The sequence below is a fragment of the Panthera tigris genome, chromosome C1 (genome assembly GCF_018350195.1).
Source record: "Panthera tigris isolate Pti1 chromosome C1, P.tigris_Pti1_mat1.1, whole genome shotgun sequence".
Lineage (NCBI taxonomy): Eukaryota > Metazoa > Chordata > Mammalia > Carnivora > Felidae > Panthera > Panthera tigris.
In genome coordinates, this window is record NC_056667.1 from 98,145,332 (window position 1) to 98,166,546 (window position 21,215).

The window sequence follows — 21,215 nt, forward strand, 5'->3', positions numbered from 1 at the left end:
GTTGGTTAACTTCACTTGCCCTAGCTGGACATGAAGACATGCCTGAAACCTGGTGTGTAGGGCCCTGCCTTGATGGTTGGAACAACTGGCAGTACTTATGGAGGCCTGTCTTGCTAATGGCAAGTCAGCTGGAAGCATCTTGGTTTAGGATGGATAGCACATTGTTTCTGCCATGCTGTAGTCTGACATGTCATGTACACTGAAACTGTTTTCTTACGAACTCGAACCCCAGAATCCTCCAAGGAGTGAGCAGAGAAGAATGCTGGAAGGAGAATCACATGCAAAGTGTGTGTGGGGGGTGGGGGGGGGGGGGAGGGGTGACTACTGAACAAGAATTCTTAGAAACTGTTCCCCCGTGTTTCACCTCACTTGGGATTCTCGCCCTGGGGTCCATCAGTTCCATTTAAAATTCAGGCTCAAGGGTAGACAAAAGTGTTTCTCCTTGTTCTTCATAACAGCTGAGACAATCTGACATTTTCAAAAAGAATTTAACTAAACACTAAGGGAGAACAAAAAGGAAATAATAGCAGACAATACAAATAGTGAGTTTCCAGAGCACTAGTTTCTGATCCTAAAATAACCACATGCTGGTCTTAAGGATGGTGTAATAATTTGCATTATTGTTAAGCAAATATTCATTTCTTACCCTTCCCACTGTGTGTGCAATATACATCCTTGTCACATTGGTGTTGACTTTCACCATGTGACTTTCTTTGACCACTGGAATGTTAATAGACACAACATGAACAGAGGCCTTAAATGTGCTTGCATGGCTTGCTTTTGCATCCAGTGATCTGCCGTGACAAGGACATGCCTTGGGTAGCACTGAGTCTTCAGCCTGGATCTGAGCATGACACATGGAATGGGCCTGAACCCAACCTGAAGCCAGGAGCCCTGCTTGACCCACAGCCCGAAGCAAAGCCTCCCATGTAGCCCATTCTAGATCAGCTGAATAGCAGAAAAACTGTAGACCATGAACATAAATGCTGGTGTGGTGATGTACTGAGTGCCGAGCTGACTTGTTTTTCAGCATCATTGTGACAATAGCTGACTGATACGGATGATGCAGTGTCACAGGCCCTGTCCGGAATCCCTTCCGTGGAGCAAGTCCTGCCCATCTCACTGGCTGCTACCCACAAGCTATAGCAGAACCTCTTGACCTTGTTCCTGTTACCCAGACAACAGGGTGAAACACAGGACCTGCCTCCAGCCCCCTTTGGAGGGTGACATTTACCATCCTACTCAGGCAGAACCTCTCCCTCATCACCCACCTCCATAGTAGAAAGCAGCCTTGCCTTGCAGCTAGCCTGGCCCTCTTCTGTTGACCTAGGGTATAAAATGTCTGAGCCACACAATAATTGATGCAGTGAATAGTAAGACCTACTTGCAATTGCAGAAGCCTTTTTTTGCCCACCTGTCCCTGCAGCTTGGAACGCTCCTCTTTCCCTTCCACATGGAGTGAACCCTACTTGTCCCCTCGACTCTCAGCTCCGGTGCCACACTCTGAGGGGCCTTTCCTAACTGGATCAAGTCCTCCACGGCCAATCCCATAGCTCTTTGCTTCTTCATGGCACTCAGAGATGCCGTTTTACATTTACTCGTGGGAAGATTTGTTTAATGGCTGTTTGCCCCCCAGACTGTAAGCTTCAGGAAAGCAAGGGTAAACTTCTGGTTGTTTTTGCTCACTGCAAACTCCATGCACAGCATGTACCTGGTATTCCGAGTCCTTAGTAACTACAAATCGAGTATAGCAGCCTCATTCTCCCTCTAAGCCTCAGAAATGCCCCTTTCCTAGGCAGTTATTTGATTTCTGGGCTTTCCTTCCTTCCTCTAGCACTTTTTATCCCACAGCTCATGAACGTACATGGTTCTCTCCTAATTTCAAGGTCCCTTCCAGCCCCCTAAGGACACACACATGCAGGAACAGAAATTGGATCTTCAATCCCAAAAAGATCTTACCATCTGAATCTTGGATGTGAGGGCACATTCCTCTCAATTACAAAAGAGGGAAACTGAGGCACATTGTTTCTTCCAAGTTTACTCGGTCGGCCATTGGCAGGCTGTTGACAGGAAATTGGTTCTGCCCCTTTTGTTGTCACTGTGGGCATAAATTGTTTTCCTCCTCTAACGATGACTTTGGCACCAAATACCTTTGGTCTGAAACGCTCGCTCCTCATTAAGCAACCCTGGCTTTAGAGGGTCTGCGGGTTGAATAAGGACGGATTGGGAGCCGTCCACTGGCCAGGTGTTTGGTAGCAGCTGCCACTTGCCTTCCTTTGTTTTTTTCCACCATCACTGGTTTGAACCCTCATCGAGAAGGCCACTTTGTCCGGGACGGGAAGGTAATTTAGTCTCGCGTCTGTTTGGCAGCTCCCTGATTACCAGCTGAGCCTGATTACACAGTCTGTGTGCCTGTCCCCAGGACAGACGTGCTGCTGCCATGCTGGAGGAGGAAGGTGGCTCCAACTGTGAAATTGCATTTTGGAATCTCACTTCCAGTGCTTCTCTGTGGCTAACCCAGACCCAATTCCCGTGGGGAAAGGGCTCCCAGTCCCAAAGTTAATTTCAAAGCTGCTTACTTGCACCCACTTTCTCTGTCCAGCAGGGGGTCCTAGTGGATAGACCAGGCTCTCCTGTCTCTAGACCTGTCTGCCCCTTTCCTTGGATTCCCTGGAGCTTCTTCCCTTCCTCCAGCAAGAACAGCTTCCATTCATGAGTTAACAAGTTTAACTAAAACACTCAGCAAATATTTATTAAGGACTTCTGTGCCAGGAACCTGAGGTGTAGGTTGAGTAAGACACACTTCTGACCACAGGAGCCCTCACAATAGAGATGGAGACAGCCACGCGGCCTGTTGGGAGTTACAGTAGTGGGAACCCAGAGGAAGAGATTGGTTTCCTCAGAGAAGGGATAGAGCAGAGTAGTTCCTGGGAAGGCTTCACAGAAGTGGCACCATCTTGATGGGGCCTTAAAGGGAATGAGATTTTGTTTCTAAGTGAGGAAGTAATGGCAGGACGGAAGGAGCGTTGTGAGTGACACACAGAGGCATGAAAACCCCAGGTGTGTGAACAAACAGTGTGGGTAACCAGTCTGGTGGCGGCGGGGTGGGGGGGTGTTGGACGAAGGTGGGGGTGTGCCTGTAGGAGACACTGTGAGGAGCCTGGGCAAGAAGAGTGTGAAAGATGAGAGGCTGGAAGGTTGGGCTGAGATCAGAGAGTGAAGGGTGCTGTATGACAAGCTGGTCCACCGTGAGGCAGGCAGAGCCACAAACGTGGGTGCCTGTTCAACATGGAGCAGGTAGGTCATCAAGCTTCTGCAGGAAAAGATCACTGGTATATGGTAGATTAAAGATTTTTCCTAGAAATGCCAGTTTCTGGAAGATAAAACACGTGCCATAAATAAACCCAGGAAGATTGTTTTTGAAAGGTCATTTGATAAAGTGGCATTAGGGACACATTGTGAATAATTGTCAAACAAAAAGCTGTGGCTGGCATCCTTTGAGCACTTACGGTGTACCAGACGCGATATAAGCACTTTATGTATATTTCTTTCATTTGACCCTTAGAACAACATGATGAGGCAGATACTGGTTTCCCTGTTTGGTAGTTGAAAGTGGCTGGTAGTTGGTACTTGAAACAATGGGCATTCGGTGAGTCAGGCAGTTTGAAGCCAGTCAGTCTTGACTCCAGGGATGGTGCGGTAACTTACATGCTCTTTAGGAGACAGCCAGAAGCCTAGGTTAAGGAATGCCAATTTTCTACAGGCATTTGGGAGCCACGGAGGGTTCCGAGCAAAGAGGAGATCTCCTCAGTTGACGATGACTTCTCTGCTGAGCACATAGGGACAGCCTGCAGAACTTGCAGGGGCAGCACTTCAATGAATGGGGCACTAGCAAAGGGAGGCCAGGCCTGTGGGTAGCTCTTCCTGAAGAAAGGCTTTGTGTACATCTCAGGAGCCAAGCTGCACAGAGTGACAGGCTCTGAGGACAGAGGGCTGCCTGTGCACATCGAAGAATGGCACAGACCTGGTTGCCTACTGGTCTTTTTAATCATCCATATGCCTTAAATCACCCCTCAGCAGGAGCACATGCAATTATGAAGGCAGAGAAGAGATCCTAACTTAAATTCCCTATGTCTTCTTGAAACTGAATTCAGCAATCTAAAGACCATCTCGCAGACCTTTACCTTGTCAGTCCGAACACCTAAAATGTGTGGCGTTCCTTAATAAGCAGGGGTAAAACTTGACCACTGCCAGGAAGCTCTCAGAATTCCTGCAGCCTGAGATGCCTTTCACCTGCTGCAATGGAGTTGTTGCCCTGGGATTCCCCATTTCACTGCTTTCCAGCCGCCTTTGTTTTTTTTTCTGACCACCTTTCCAAATGAACCTCTGAATTTCATTCCTGCTCTTCCTGGGGTCTGCAAATCCTCTGTAATGAGTAGCCATCTGCAGATTTCATTTTTATTCAGCCTCCCCTCCCCCTTCAGATTGGTAATAAAAATATTAAATAGGACTAAAGCCAGTGCTGACCCCCACGGCGCCCTGCAAGACAGCCCCCCTTGGGACTGGCTGCCTTTTATCACTGGCCTTTTTTCCCTATGGTTGTTTGGCCAATTTAGAGCCATCTTCTCTGCCCTCAGCCTGGTCCATCTGAACCGATTTTGAAAATAAAAATATTGAAAGATATTCCAAGATTTTCTAGTTGAAGTCCAGATCTGCATTTTTTTTTTTCTATACAGCAGGAAACAATTATGGTATACAACAGAGTTCTTTTTTTCTTTTTCCCTAACAGGATATTAAATATCAGCATGTTTTGATGTGATCTGGATAGTTGACAAAATGTTTTATTTTCAACAGGTTCTTTTGAATCCTGTGTTCCTGAGTTAACAATTGCTAATAAGGAATAGAAATTCTACTCAATTTCTCTTTTTGATCACAAACTCAGGCCTGGAGCATTTTGTGCTTTGGTTTCTTTGGGCATAAAAAAAAAAGTAAACTGGCGAATTTGTGTTCATAACAAACTCCAAGGAAATATTTGATAGCACTACAAAGGATTGTTTATCGCCTAGAGATGCTTGTCTTCTGATACAAATATTCCCCTGTGTTTGGGGGATCCCACCAAGAGACATGCCACAAAATCCATTTAATTGAAAAAAAAAAAAGACTGTTTTTCTTTTTTAGAAAATAGACTTTATTTTTTAGGGGAAGTTTTAGGCTCACAGGAAAATTGAGAAGAAAGTGAAAATTTGCCCCGTACCTTCTGCCTGCACACACGCGTCGCCTCCCCCACCAGAGCAGTACATTTGTTACAGTCGTTGAATCTACATTGACACATCATTATCACCCAAAGCCTATAGTTTACATTAGGGTTCACTCTTGGTGGTGTACATTCTGTGGGTTTTGACAAATGTATTTTGACAGATGTTTTGACACGTATCCATCATTATGGTATCTCACAGGATATTTTCACGGCCCTAAAAATCCTCTGTGCTCCACCTACTCAGCTCTCCTTCTCCCCAACCCCTAGCAACCCACTGATCTTTTTACCATCTCCACAGTTTTACCCATTTCGTGTTTATTCTACACATTCCACACCTTTAGAAGTCCTAGAAGAGTAAAAGTAGCGTCCTTCTCCTTGGGGACTGCACTCCGCATGTATGAATGTGCTATGAAATATAAATGCATCTGTTCCTGGGCATTTTCTTTTTTCGCTCGCCCTCCTGAGACCTAGGGCTCATGGAGTCAAAAGCCCATGTGGTAGCATCTGGCCATGAGAAGACATCTTTTCAGGCTCTGTTTATCTTTGCCTCAGTACCCTCATCATAGTAATGAGGATGGACGGAGATTTAAAAGCAAATATGATCTAACAAATAGGCCAGACCACTTTCTAATCCAGCATCCAGAACAAAAGATAGCACTTCCCGGCATTAGCTCACCAGGGGGGAAACACCCTCAGCTCTTTCTGGAAAGCCTTTTACTTTCTCTCAATATATGTATGTATCTATTTCTTAAAGTCTTTTATTTGTATAAGGACCCCAGAAGAGAGACCTTGAATACTTGGACCCAAATTTTTAAATTTTTTTGTGACATTTTTCTTGGTCAAGAGCTTTAACAAACAAGACCATCCAAACTAGAAACCTTAATAAAAATTTTTACGCTACAGCTGAACAAGAGAGCATGAGATAATAGGAACCCCACCATTCTCAATATATTTAAGCTCTATTCTATAGAGAGAAGACGTGATAAAGGGGGAAAGGATTTTATAATTCACAGAACACCATTATATTCCATCACAAATATATTTGTACTCAAGATATCACCATAGCTGATAAAGAAATTTCTGAAAATACTATATTATATATACTACATGTAATAGGTGGATTTTTCTATACACGTGATATTTGCTTGTGTTATATGGACACATCTTTTTGTGAATGTATTTATAAAAACGTATATAAACATAATTTTACTGGTTAGCAACCTCATTGAAATGGTGATGTGGGCCCTGGGCCTGGCTTTCTTTGTATCTCAGTACATCAGGTCTCAATGGCAATAGAGTGGGAGCTGTCCCGTTTCAGAGTCCCTGAAGCCCAGGTTTGTGTTTGTGTATGGGGAGAGTTAATGAGAACAGAATGGCTTTCTTTCCCTGCTTCCCCAATCCCATCTGTTCAAACAAAAGGCTGAAAGGGAAAGAGAACGGAGACCCTGCTGGTCAAGGGGGGAGGAATAATAACACATATCCTTGGGCAACATTTCAGCACATGCAACCCTTTTATACTGTGCTAAAGCTTTTATTCAGACAAAAGGAAGTCAGGCCAATGTAGGTTCCCTTTTAAAAAAATCATTATTAAAAAAAGTACATTAGGCCCAAAGGCTAGTTGGTTTTTTTTTTTTTTTCAGTGACTGCATTTGTAAGTGTAGATTAAAAAATGGAAAATATGTAACGAAGGAGAAAGCAATTTGGTTGTAGTGAAATCTGCTGAGTAACCCATGTGTGTAGGGAGCTGTAGAAGACTAATTTTATTTTGCATGAAGTTCAATTAACAGTATCACAAAAGGAGTAAAAGAAGGCACTTTCTGGTCTTCCTAAGGAGAGTCTATGAAAATATTATAATTTCCAGTGGTGAACAAGAAAACACAATGCCCTCTGCCCCTCAGGTCAATGGCTTGTCAGCAGAAGCCCAGCAAGGAACTCACTGGAAGGTCAGAGCTTTCCCTGGAGCAGTTCATTGAGCTTGACTGGCTCCTAAAGATGGCTTCTAGAATACCAGTGGGACACCTCGAGGTATTATTTTATAAGGTTTGTTGATACACAGTGCTACTTAGCAAGGCAGAAGAAAAGGCTTTCTGGGGATTACTCCACTACATATAGGTCTAAGCTACTGGGCGCTCCTACCACAGAGGGGAAAGCGAATTTGCCATCAAACGATTAATTTTCTTGTATCTGTACTATAAACCTTATGTTTCAATAAATCAGTCCTCACAGTAGCTGTGTTGCCATCATGTACAGACAGCCTTATCATTCTTTTGGAGGTGTGCAAAACTAATGCTATCTTCTCCTCTCGAGTTAACTCAGATGCTATCACGCCAGTGACAAGGAAGATAAGAGGTGAAGAGATTCACAGAGATTGCCAAGGAGTGAAGAGGTCTAGGTCACTATATATTTGGGAAAAGAAGGAGACCACATCTTCAAAATACTCACCAGGGGTGCCTGGGTGGCTCAGTCAGTTAAGCGTCCGACTTTGGCTCAGGTCATGATCTCACGGTTCGTGGGTTCGAGCCCCGCGTTGGGCTCTGTGCTGACAGCTCAGAGCCTGGAGCCTGCTTCAGATTCTGTGTCTCCCTCTCTCTCTGCCCCTCCCCCCATTCACACTCTGTCTCTGTCTCTCAAAAATAAATAAATGTTTAAAAAAAAATACTTTTCCAAAGGGTAAATAAGAGAAAGGAAGAGAAAAGTCAAATATGAGTGTTAAGAAATGTCATGTTCAGATCTCCTGGGAATTGTGGATGTCTGAGGAAATTTCATAAGGAAATGCCGTTAAGAATCCCTAATAGGGACACACCAAGGTATAGAGAGCTAATTCCCTAGAAGGTCTACCGTCTATCCATGAAAGGCAAACTAGACCTAAATTCTAAGGGGGCACAGACTCTGAAAACGAGACATTTCCTACAAGGGAGCCTTGAAGGTTAGTAAAGCACAAATTTAGCCACTCTTGGTCATCGTGATGGCAATATTTTCTCCTAAGCATTCCTTTTCATCAAGTAGGCAACATTCAATTATGCATGCAAATGGCAGAGAAAGCAGGGAAAAGGCAGTCCAAAGCAGTGATTGATCAAAACCGTATTATCTGGCTTTCACCTGCTTCATATTATTCTTTTTTACAATGCATTTTCTTCCCTCATTATTTATTTTTGCTTGGGCTAATTTTAAAATGAGTTTTTATTCCCCAGGTACTTCGGTCAGTGTTTGGCCCAGAATGAAAAACACACCCCTTATAATCCGCGGAGGATGTAATCCACGGCATTAATAACTGGTGAGCTGAATGCATTTGCCTACTCCATTTCCCTCCTCTATCCCTAAAGGAAACGAGGAATATAAATATACCTACTTTACAGAATAGATGAGTTTTTAAAGGTTTGGCTACAAAAGGAAATTTTTGGGTAACAGAATTAGATTTTGCCATGGACATTCATCAGAAAAGTAAAGCTGTGTACCGGATAAACAGTCTTGTTCGAGGGGATAATGGGAACCATACTTAAAAGATAATAAGGCTTTAAAGATCACACATTTGAAGGAAAGGTGGTCAAGGCTACCCGTTGGGGTGTGGCTACCATTATACCATCCACGCTAAGTCAGAAGAGAAATACAGTGTGGTTGGTACAGACTCCTTAGTTAGCACAAGGACTCCTCTGCCCCCACCCCCAACCGTACAGTTTCAGGCACCTTTAAGGAATGTTTGGCTCATTTTTGCCATCGTTTTGGGTAAGGTTGTCACACAAGTATGTGGGACCCCTTCTCTCTACCATCCTTGACAAAGTGTGCATACATTTAGAATGAGCGGCTGTCTTCTGTGCATTTGACTTCAACTCAGATACATGGATGTATTCCATAATCATTCACTGTGAGGAACTGAACAGAGGCTGCAAGTGATTTGGAAAGGCTGGCGCCCAGGTGCATATGAGGGAGCAGATGACACGGTCTGCCAGGTTTGAGGCTTGGATATTTATTTATCCTGAGGGCGGTGAGGGGCTTCTGGAGGTAGTAAACAGGTGACTACAGCAGTAGTGCCTCTCTTCTTTATCTGGTGTAACTGAACTTTTCCTCATTAAATGAATGCGTGGCATTAAGAGATTCCTGTAAAGAAGCAGCAGACAAGCAGTCGAGAGAATGGTGGGGCCAGATCGTCTACTCTTGGCCTGAGCTCTCAGCCACATTTTGGGGTAAAAACAAAATGGATATACTTAGTTCTGACAAGAAGACAAAATAATTAAGATTTATCAAGACACTTTGAAATACGGGTTAGTAACATTAACTACAGGGTACGATCCATAGGCTTATATTGTGTTTTCATGAAATGAGGTATCTTTTTGGCCAAGTCTGCCATGAAAATCTAATGGGGAGAGGGGTCAAAAGGTACACACTTCAGTTATGAAATAAATAAGTCCTGGGGATAGAATGTATAGCAGTATGGTGACTATAGTTAATAATAATGTATTGTATATTTGAAAGTTACTAGGATCTTAGAAATTCAATTGCAAGAAAAAAATGTGTAACTGTGTGTGATGATGGATGTTAACCAGACTTACTGTGTTGATCGCTTCAAAATATGTATGAATATCGAATCATTATGTTGTACACCTGAAACTAATACAATGTTATATGTCAATTATACCTCAATTAAAAAAAAAAAAATCTAGTGGGGAAATAAACCAGGCATAGAACTCCAACTCTGAATTATTGCACCATGAGTTGTTTGTTTGCTTTTTAATGAAGTATATCCAACTACGTTGCTCTCACTAAATGTATCGTTATGAATGATAATATTAAGAGTATAAAGAGTTTTTATGCCATTGATAAAGTAAGATAATTTTAGAAGTATTTTACCTCATCTTTGTTTTTTTTCCAGTTACTGTGGCTGTAGAACACATCGCTCCCAAACTTAGCAGTTTAGAGCACTGACAGTATTGATCCCACTTACCATTTTACAATGTGGGCAGAGCTCAGCAGGGATAGCTGGTCTCTGTTCCACATGGTGTCACCTGGGTCGGTTCAAAGGCTGGGACCTGCATCATCCCCTCAGGGAGTTGATGGGGACTGTCACCTCCTGTCTGCCTGGGCCATCTACTCTTCTGTTTCAGCTCAGGGCCCCCAAGGCACACATCCCAAGAGAGAAAGAGCCAAGCAGAATGGTATCTCCTTTTATGACCCTGTCTAGCTGGGGTAGCCACAGACTTGCACCCAGGTTCAAAGGGAGGGAACACAGACATCACCCCTCAACGAAGGAGTGTCAGAAAGAATAGGTGGAAACAGAGGATGTTGATAATAGCCATCTATGGGAAATCCGGTTTTCCAATTGGTCATTTTTATTATCTTGCTGTGTTTTATGTGCTTTACACAACACGTCAGTATATGTTCATATTTCACCCGTAACCATGTATATATTTATGAAATTGTCCACATGTTTTATAAATTAGGGCACATGGTAAAAATCATTTGAAAACCCCTAATTAGAGGATTGAAGGCAAATAAAACATTGTGTATTTGCATAGCATGGCAGGCACTCAGCATATTTTAGCTTTTGGGTTCTTCCTCATTGGCCTTCAGATTAGCAGAAAGTTTAGTACCCTGTAAAAGCAGTGTTACTAGGATTCCTCACCTTAATTAATCTCTCTTTCCCCTATATTCTGATGGTATACTACACCTTTGGTGCCACATTTCTCACATTTTTTTTTCTCATTCAAGTTATGTATGTAGATATATAAGACCAAGTCTTACTCAGCTCTGTGTACCCAGCAGCTACTAGGATGCTCTGTACATGGTGCGTGTCCCCTCCTCAAATACCAAGTAGAATGGAGTTGCCAGAGATTTAGGACCTTTCCTCCAGGGAGGAAGGTGGTGGTAGGAGGGCTGATTAGCTTAGGAGAGAAGGGAGAAGGGATGTCTGATGTCTGTTCCTCTGACCAACAGCTCTCGCTATCATGTCCTATATGTCTTCCAAGCCAACTCTGAGGGCCATAATAGTGGGGCAGAGGAGAATGACTAGGCCCTTAATCCAAAGAACAGTAAATATCTACTTTTCACCTTTGGCACAGTTGCTGAGGTCTCTGATCCCGTAGCTCATGGCGAATGGAAATAGGTACAGATTATCAGTCATGACATGTGTCACTGACTGAATAAAACTTTGAGCCAATTGATTCTTGGTTTCCTCATCTGTAAAGGGGTGGAGTCATTTTCATAAGTTCTCAGGTGCCCCGCAGCCCAAAAAAGTTGTGGTTCTTCAAACCCTTGAGGTATGGTTCTGTGTGGGTGGTCATGATGGGGAAGTAAAGGTGCTGATCCTGAATCCTGGTCAAGGCATGGTGCTGTTCTGCAGGCTTGTGGCTTAATGAAAACCATTGAAAATACAGATTATTCCCCAGTGCCTAGCATAGTACCTGGCCCAACGTAAGTGCTGGAATATTTATTGAGTATGATATAATAAAGAACACAGCTGGTCTTTGTCCCTGGTTCCTGGCACAGAGTTTCAAAAATCCTTGGAATTTCCCATGTGATAGTAGAGTCTTTTATTATCCTAAGAGCCCCTTTGACCATACCTGAGTTTATGCTAATGAGGTGACTCTTGACGGGCCTTAAATAATTTCAAGGGAGGGACTGGTTATGTCAGAAAAACCAAGACATGGTTATGATTAGAGTATGGAACTTTCTTTCAACCCCACCCCCTGACCTCTGGGGCGAGGAGCAGGGCTGGAGATCAAGTTCACTCAAGCGGCCTGTGATTTAATCAGTGGTGATAGTACAGTGAAACCCCAGACAAAAACTGAAAACCGGCGCTGAGGAGAGCTTCCTGGTTGGTGAAGAAGTGGATGTGCTGAGAGGGTCACATGCCCAGAGAGAGCAAAGAAGTTCTGTGCCTTTCCCGCAAGAACTTACCTATGTACCTTCAGTGTTTGGCGGTTTCAGAACTGTAGCCTTCAGTCATTCTAGTGAATTGTCAAACCTGAAGAGGGGCTGGGACATTGGAACCCCTGAATTTGTAGCCAAGTCACACACAAGTGCAGGTATCTGGGGATCCCCCTTGCAACTGGCATCTGAAATAAGGGCTATCTTGGGGACCTTGCTCTTTATCTCGTGGGATCTGGTACTACGAGTAGTTAGAATAAAAGGACTTTACCCTTAACTTCTTGGGTCTGTGCTAACTCTGAGTAGTTAGTGTCAGAATTGAATGGAATCATAGGACACCCAGTTAGTGTCAGAGAATTGGTGTTGGAACGTAGTAGGTATTTGTATCAGTGATAATAATGACGTTAGTGAGCACTTACTCTGTTCCAGGCGCTCTTCCGAGTGCTTTACATATGTTACCTCATATGACCCTCATGACAAAATGGTGAGACAGAAGACATTATTATCCCCATTTACATGTAGGAAACTGAGGCACAGAGGTAGTAAGTAATTTCAGTGTCACACAGATGGTAAATAGCAAAATTGGGACTTAAGCCCAAGCAATTTGGATTCAGAGCCCACGTCCTAAACCCCCTCCCCCCCCACGGTCTCACTGTTCAGCTCTCTTTTCTACACCCTCAGGCAGCTAGCTGATGCAAAACTAAAAGACTTGAAGATGTTGGGCATGTCTGATGGCCAATATTCAGAAACATGGAAAGGATTTCTTTTAAGACACTTTATAAAAGAGGCTGTGATGTAGTTGCCGGTTCCCTGAGAATTGAAATGATGCCACATGCCTCATCTCAACTCAGATATTAAGTGTGAAATTCCTCAGACCCTATTAATCAAAGCAGTCACCAGAATCAATATTCATTAAACAGCCATGTGCATGAACAAAAGTTAATCACAAAGAAGGCATAGACACTGCTCCCAAGTTGGCTCTACCCAAAAGGGAAGATATCACTAATGGAGACAAACCTTCCTTCCTGTCTTGGGTAAATAGAGGGTAGAAGGGACTCCCACTTATCCGGATGGATTTGAAGCACTCCACATCTGCCCCTGTGCCCTCCTCATATCTCTTCATATGTAAAGTATTTTCTATTCGGAGGACAGAGCAAGACTAGATTAATAGCAGGGCTGGTGACCCCTATCTGTAAAGGGCCTTGGCCTCTCATAAAAATACTTAATAGAGTTCTTTCCCTTTAATTGCATGCCACAATCTTTGGGGGCCCATCCATCTCTACGGCTGCTCCAGGCACTGGCCTCCCTTTGTATGGTGGTTCTGCCTAAGTGTGGAATCAGCTGATGAGGCCAGGGGTCCCAAGGCAGTACACCATCTGGTCAAGGTCATGGGTGGCAGATTACCAATTAGGAAGCATGGCAGGGAGGATGTTGTGTGGCTTGGGGCCAGGAATAGATGGTGGATCAGCCATTAGTAAGGGAACCGGTGTAGGTGTTGCAACAGATTAATACACAAATCTTTGCTCCCAGGGGATCCTGCATGAAATCTTAGATTTGGTCACTAGGAGCTTTTAGAGGTGGATAATGAAGCAACTTTATTAAAAGATGAGCACGCGCTTAGAGCAGTGAGTCTCAAATTTTAATGTGCAAATGAATCACCTGGGTGTTTTGTTAAAATATATTTTCTGATTCAATGGGTCTGAGATGGGCCTGAGATTTTGCATTTATAAAACACAAGAGATGTTGGTGCTCTGGGCCAGGGACCACTCTTTGAGTAGCAAGGTCTTAGAATACATCTTACCTGCTTCTCTCTTCTCTTCAGAATACCTCTTCTGCAGTAATCAACATCATTGGAACCTGGTTTCCATAGATGTGCCTTCTACCCAACTCCTTAGATTAAATGAGGTCCCTCTCATATGTTATGTTGAATAAGAAAGACCTGGTTTCTACACTTTATTTTTTCTTTTACTTCTCATTTTCATTTTAATTATACAAATAATGTGTGAATATATCTGGAATATTTTAGCCAGCTCAAATGTCATTTAATCTGAGAACCCTTTTAAGACTAAGAACCATGATACCATTATTATTCTCAATAAAGGTAATAATAATTCTTTAATATCATCTCATCTCTAATTCATGTTTAATTTCAGGTAATTTTCCCCCAAATGTCCTTTTATGGTTTGAATAAAGATCTAAATGATCTCTACAAAATTACATTTGGTTGGTTTGTATCTTAAATTTCAATTTATCTTCATCTCTAACAGCTCTTATTATTAACCAATTATTAGTATTAATAATAACAATTATTATTATTATTTTGGAATTCATCCCATTTATTTGTTGAAGAGACTAGATTATTTGCACTGTACAACTTCCTTCGTTCTGAATTTGTCTGATTGCATCCTCTTGGTGTCATTTAACCTGTTCCTTTAACCCCTGTATTTCCTGTTATTGGGTAAAGCTGACTTAATTAGATTCAGTACTTTTTTTTTTTTTTTTTGCCAGTAATACTCCATAAGTGGTGCTATGTGCTTTCTACTCTGTCACGTTGGGAGGAACGTATGACAGATTGTTTCACTTTTTGAGATGTTAGGATTGATTGGCCACTGGGTTCAGATGATGTTAACTTGACTGCTGTGAAGTCCACCATCAACCTTTTGTGCCTGGTGTTAGCCTTCATTGATAACACTTGTCTGCACTCTGTGCTTCCCTATCACACCACTTTATTTATCAGTTTTCTCTGCTTTATGGTGGATCCGTTCAAGGCAGAATTATGTCTCTCTCTTTAGCCCCTAACCAAGTACCTGGCATATAGTGGGTACCCAATAAATAATTATTGACTTTGTGAATTCTGCCTCTAACATCTCCTGAGATCAGTGGATGCCTGCCAGAGATCGGCTCTCAGGTTACATCCTTTCTAGAAGGTATGCAGGACTTTTAAAGGCTTCGTAATATCAAAGGCATTCCTTATAGCAAGGCTGCCACTTTTGAGTTTGATGTCATGTCAGAGAAAAGGTATTTAAGACATCACTGGAGTTCTCAGGCCCCCTGGTGCCACAGAGGACATAAGGAGAGAAAAGGAAGAGTCTTTGTCAATCTTTGAGTCAAGAAACGGGTTTGGGGGTCAGACATATGGTCACAGGCAGAGACTTCCTGAGGGGCACAGAGAAGGGCTTGCTTCGGGAGAGAACCGAGGGATATTCCAGGCAGCAGTTTCTTACGTGACTGTGTGCTCATTTGAAGCATGATAACCTCTTTTCAGAGTGGAGGAATCACTGATGCTCTCATTGAACTTTTTTCTCTTTCTTCAGAATGTCTTTGAATTCAACAGCTTTTGTGTGGAACAGTTCCTCCAAACTGTTCAACTTGTGCAGTGATAGATGACCTTTGAGCTTTTTTAGTACATTTGGTTTTTTCTTTAAACTTTTAATGTTTATTTATTTTTAAGAGACACAGAGAAACAGAGCACAAGTGGGGGAAGGACAGAGAGAGAAGGAGACACAGAATCCTAAGCAGGCTCCAAGCTCTGAGCTGTCAGCACAAAGCCCGACGCAGGGCTCGAACTCACAAAGAGCAAGATCATGACCTGAGCCGAAGTCGGACGCTTAACCGACTGAGCCACCCAGGCGCCCCATTCTTTAGTACATTTGTGACAGGGAATAAGGGGTGGGGGTTTGCTAAAATATCCTAGCTGAGGGGGCAACATCTTAGCTTTTGGAGACTGAAGGGGAAACCACAGCATGTCCAGTAGGAGGAGCCCTTATCAATGAAGATGCCACGGTATTTTAAGTTGAAGAGGAAATGCCGAAAGAAGGTTGAAGATGGGCAGTGGTTCGATTTAGAACGTTCAACTTTCCGATGGGGCAAAAGCAATATGCATTCAGTAGAAATTATATTTTGGACTTTGAATTTTGATCTTCTCTTGGGTTAGGGATATGCGGTAGGATGCTGGAGCTCTCAGTCGGCCACATGATCACGAGGGTGAACACCCATTGCACTGATAGCCATTCTGCATGCAGCCATTCTGTTTTTCACTTTCAGTTCAGTAGTTAGTAAATTACATGAGATATTCAATACTTCATTATAAAATACACTTTATGTTAGGTGATGTTGCCCCACTGTAGGCTAATGTAAATGTTCTGAGCATGTTTCAGGGAGGCTGGGCTAAGCTATGATGTCCAACAGGTAGGTAGGTTAGGTATATTAAATGCATTTTTTGATTTAATGATATTTTCACTTTATGATGGGGTTTATCTCAATTTAAACCCCCTTGTAAGTCGAGGAAGGTCTGTATCAGCTGAGGTCCTGAAGTCACCGCCTAAAAGAAATATGTGAGATTAAAAGAGAAATGCTAACGTCCCAGGTTCCTCCCCTGTTTCTCTCTCTCTCTGATTCACAAGTTTTAAACTTTAAATGAGTGGTTCTCAACTGGGGATAATTTTGTCCCCCCCCCCCCCAAGGGTCAGTTATCAATGTTGGTGACATTTTTGGTGATGAGGACTGTGGAGTTGCTACTTGCATCTGAAGCCTACAGGCTGGGGACACCACTAAGCACGCTACCATGCACAGGACAGCCCCACAGCATAGTAGTATCTCGTCCAAAATGTCAGTAATGTTGAGGTTGAGAAACCCCTGCCTTAAAGCAGTCTTTTGTCTGTTCACCAGTTGTCCCTTTCAATGGTACAAACTCTCCGGCTCTTCAGTTTAGTGTCTTCTAACTGAATTCCTAAATTCCCACTCTCAAATTCCTTGGAGTCTTTCTTCAGAGTTATCCAAGGACTAGTTCTGGAATCTTCAAAGTCAGGTGTCCCAAAATGTGTTTCTCTTTTACTAGCCAAATCTCTGCCCCTCATGCCCATCCCAAAGTACTGTGTTCCTCTTTTTGTGTGTTTTTTTAAAACTCTGTTTTTCATACCTCATATTGTTTTAGGAAATAGAGAACAGAAATATAGAGAGCAACTAACGAAACAAATGAAAACATCTCTGGTTTGGGCGCCTGGGTGGTTCAGTTGGTTAAGCGTCCAACTTTGGCTCAGATCGTGATCTTGTGGTCCGTGAGTTTGAGCCCCATGTTGGTCTCTGTGCTGACAGCTCAGAGCCTGTAGCCTGCTTGGGTTCTGTGTCTCTCTCTCTCTCCCCCTTACCTGCTCACCCTCTGTCTCTCTTTCTCTCAAAAAATTAAAGCAAGCAAGCAAGCATCTCTGGTTAAAATATATATTCTTTCTGAATACTCCCTATGTTCTCTATATCAGAGTTAAGGAAGGTCCCCCTAAGGTCCAGTTAATCAGGGCCTTTGGGGGACCACTTGTATTCAAAATTAAGAGATTAATACTTGACAGGAAAGGCTAGGACGTTTTAACCTTTGCTGAATTGAAGAGCAAAAAGCTATGGCATCTCTAGCATCACTGAGTTACCTTAAATATTTTGATGAAGATAGTTGAAGACCCAAGTGATAAAGTTGGGAGACTTACGGAAACTCTCAAGTTTCTAGCTCTTTTCCTTTAAATAAAGGGTTGTTTCTAGAATCTCTTCCAGCTTCAGACTTGGAGTCATTGTCAACTCTTAGGAACAGGGGGCTAGACTGAAAGTAGTCAGAAGAGACACAAGCTAAGAGGGCAGGACTAGTTGGAAATAACTTCTAAGCAGATTGCAGTGGAAGAGGAGATGGTAACAGAAGGCATATTTTCCTCCTTTATGTCCTTCTCTGGAGACTGTTGTCTTTTCTTATTCAGGATCCTGGTCATACACGGAATGTGAGATCTTGAAAACACCTTAATAGCCTGCAGTAGAGTGCAGTGTATCTCCTGACTCAAGTCCCCACCCTCACCTAGTAATGTTTCCTGTACTGAGAATGCTGGAAAAATTCCTAACCTTCCCTCAACAGCTGGGGTCTGGCATCCACCTTACGTGCACCAGCAGGATTTGGATTGTGGAAGTGAGGGAGGGGCTGTCGTCTTGCTCCAGTGGTTGTTGTTGCTGAGCAAGGTCAAGGACAGAGGGAAGGCCTGCAGCAGTGTCATTCTCTAGCTTCCTGACGTAGAAAGGTGGTTTGGAGGAAGTAGCAGAGGATGTAGACCCTTGGTTAGCAGGCATGGAAGTACGGACTTGAACTCTATAGTTCTAGTGCGGGCTTTCCAGAACCCAGCCTAGAATCCAGTCCTCTAGCCCTTCCAATAACTTGCTACCACTGCGTTTCTTGTATTAAGTTCCTTTCTGCTTACAGTACCCATATTTCTGCTGTCCACATTGAGCCGTGCCTCATACAAGGTCATAAACAGGTGAAGAACCTCCTGTCTTGCTTCCCACTGATCTAGGTGCAGTGCTGAGGGCCCCGGTGTACTGGAGAGAGGGAGATAATGAAGAGGAAGCTAAACCAGGACGTGGCAGGGCCTGGGGAGATGCAGAGTGGCTTTACAAATGTGTATAGGGATGTATTCTGAAAAGTCATTCATTTAACTGAAATATTGTAAAAAAGTTCCTGATGCCTAGTCTTGGAGTTGAAGCCAAGAATGGGTTTGGACTGCAAGTTGAGCAGATATACCTATTGGTCCAGATCCTTTTCTGGATAAATGTGAAGAGGAGGTGGGTGCCACTCATTCACAACATCTCACGTTCTGTCAACAAACCGAGCAAGGGGTAAAGTGAAGAGGAAGGTTGCACACAGAAAGCTTGTATTCACATCAACTCGAACCTCAGATTTCCTGGCTGTAGATCATACACATTGCTGAGAAGCTTAATTTCCCTGTTGTATCACAGCATGTTATCCGAATAACCTATAAATTTACACCATAGTGATGTATTATGTTTCTAGGGCACACTGTAGATTCTCACATCTGTTGTTCAGGGCAAATTCTCTTTTACAGAATCTGGAAATTGCCGGCAGTTTTGACACAACTATCTGGCAAAAGAAACAAACTGGAGGGGCAGAGGGAGGATATTACACTTTTTGCAAAAGCTGAAAACAAAAAGGTAAAATGCTTTGTTGGATAATAGAGGTCAGAACCAAAGCAAGCTCCTAGAGGCCACAAGGAGAACAGCAGAGCGACCCTGAATTCTGGAGAAGCTGGAAAATATTCTCCCAGCATTCCAGGTGTCCTTGTGCCCTCTGTGTGGTACACAAAGTATTCCACTTAGGTTGTTTTTGCAGGACGTGACTCTAAAGTTGCCTCCTCTGGGGTGAAATACTGGGTTTTGGGCTGTGTGCTTTTCTGCTGTCACCCCTTGGTGGGATGTGTCAGGGGTACCCAAGACCAGCCTCAGGCTCTGTGGTTTGTTAGAGGAACTCCCAGCATTCAGGAAAGCTCTTATACTTGTGGTTAGAGTGTATTACAGTAAAAGGATGCAGATTAAAATCAGCAAAGGAAAAAGGCATATGGGGCAAAGTCCAGGAGAAACCAGGTTCAAGCTTCCAGATGTCCAGTCCCAGTAGAGCTGATGGGATGTGCTTAATTCTTCTGGTAGCAGTGTGTCAGAACATATGCTAAGTGTTGCCAACCAAGGAAGTGCACCCCAGCCTTGGTATCCAGGGTTTTTATTGGGGAGGGGGGTCTGTCATGCAGGCATGCTGTGCTGTGTGGCTGACCTCAGCTACTCAGACTCCATCCCCAGAGCAAAATAGGTGTTCACCACAAATCACATTGTTAGCATAAACTATCTGAACAAACTGCTAACATATGGCCCAAGACTTCGGGCATACAGAAACACTCTTATCAGGCAGAATATTCCAGAGACTCTAGAGCTCATCTCCCAGGAGCTGGCCAGGGGCCATGCCTAAATCAGGTGTTTCTTGGGAATATGCAGAGTTTGAGAGACTCAATCCTCCTGAACTAACCTTTTCCTGCATGTGGAGAGGGTTATACCCTCCCTTGGCTGGTGGCTCCAGGACTGAAGCCTCACTCCATAGATACTTAACACTCCCCCAAAAGCAGTGGTTTGGGAACCACAGGTATCCACACAGGCTATGTGCATTGAGCATAAGGATTGACTGGTATCCACCTACCTGCAGAGAGCCATTTAGAGTGGAAAGCCTGCTGGTGGAGGAAGCTGAGGACATGAGTCATCCTTGAGGGTGCCCCAGCCCTTTGCTCCCATCTGGAATACTTACTAGGAGTCCCTATGTTACCCGTAAACATTTTTCCAGATCTTTTTCCCACTCCTTGGCCTCTCTGTTGTCCCAAATGTGTACCAGTAGCCTCCTCCCTCACCTTCTGGCCCCCTGTCTCTTCCTCTCTGCAGCCCGAGAGAGCTTTATTAAATATAAGTCTGCCCTTCAGTGACTACCCATGTCTTGACTCTGAGTGGAATGTTCTCTTTCCCCTACTTTCCAGCCTCTGCCTCCTGTGCCTCTCGTCTCTGCCTTTGGCAACCCAAGTTGCTTCTGGTCCTCAGTTCAGAGTTCATCATTTCTCAGGCAGGCCTGTGCATTTGCACCAGCCCTACTGTCTGGAACACTGCTGTCTTCTCACTTCCTCACCTGAGCCCAGCCACCCTTCTACTCCTTCCAGATTGAGCCTACATATCACCTCTGAAAGTCTTCTTCAGTTCCCCCTTCACCCCCACAAGCCAGGTTAGCTGCCCTCCCCTGTTTGCTTGTCTGCCTCCCCTTCTAGACTGTTCTCACTGAGGGCAAAGATGGCGTCTTGTTAATTTTTTTATTCTGACTACCCAGCACCCTCCCTACCACATAGTAGGTGCTCAGTAATGGCATAATATATGAATAAGTGAGCGACTGGACTAATAACTGAGTGAATAGATGTGAGCGAGAACCCAACTTGAGCCAGACACACCTTGCCCGCCCTGTGAGAAGTCGATCTACCGTGTAGGCAGTTTCATGCACCAGCCAGAAGCATCGACTTTGCGTGCATGCGTGTCTCAGCGCTGCCCCTTAGTAGCTGTGTGAGCTCAGGCCGGTTACCTAATCTCTCTGAATCTGTTTCATTATAGTAAAGCAATATAGTGATACTTTGAACATTAAGTGGCCTGAGGCCTGTGAAGCGCCCAGTACGGGGCCTGCCACATAGTGCTTCATATAGGGAGGGCTTTTATTGCTCCCAGTTCATTTGCTTCCATGTCCCATCTGGTCTCCCACCTGGAC

At 43.8% G+C, this 21,215-nt stretch overlaps 1 long non-coding RNA gene across 1 annotated transcript in view; it reads left to right on the forward strand.

Annotated features, from left to right (window-relative positions):
- LOC122240749 overlaps positions 1 to 21,215 on the forward strand; it is a 108,979-nt gene that overhangs the window by 13,840 nt on the left and 73,924 nt on the right. The window contains exon 2 of the long non-coding RNA XR_006220484.1: positions 8,449 to 8,531. This is a non-coding gene — a long non-coding RNA (uncharacterized LOC122240749). The remainder of the gene's footprint in view (positions 1 to 8,448; positions 8,532 to 21,215) is intronic.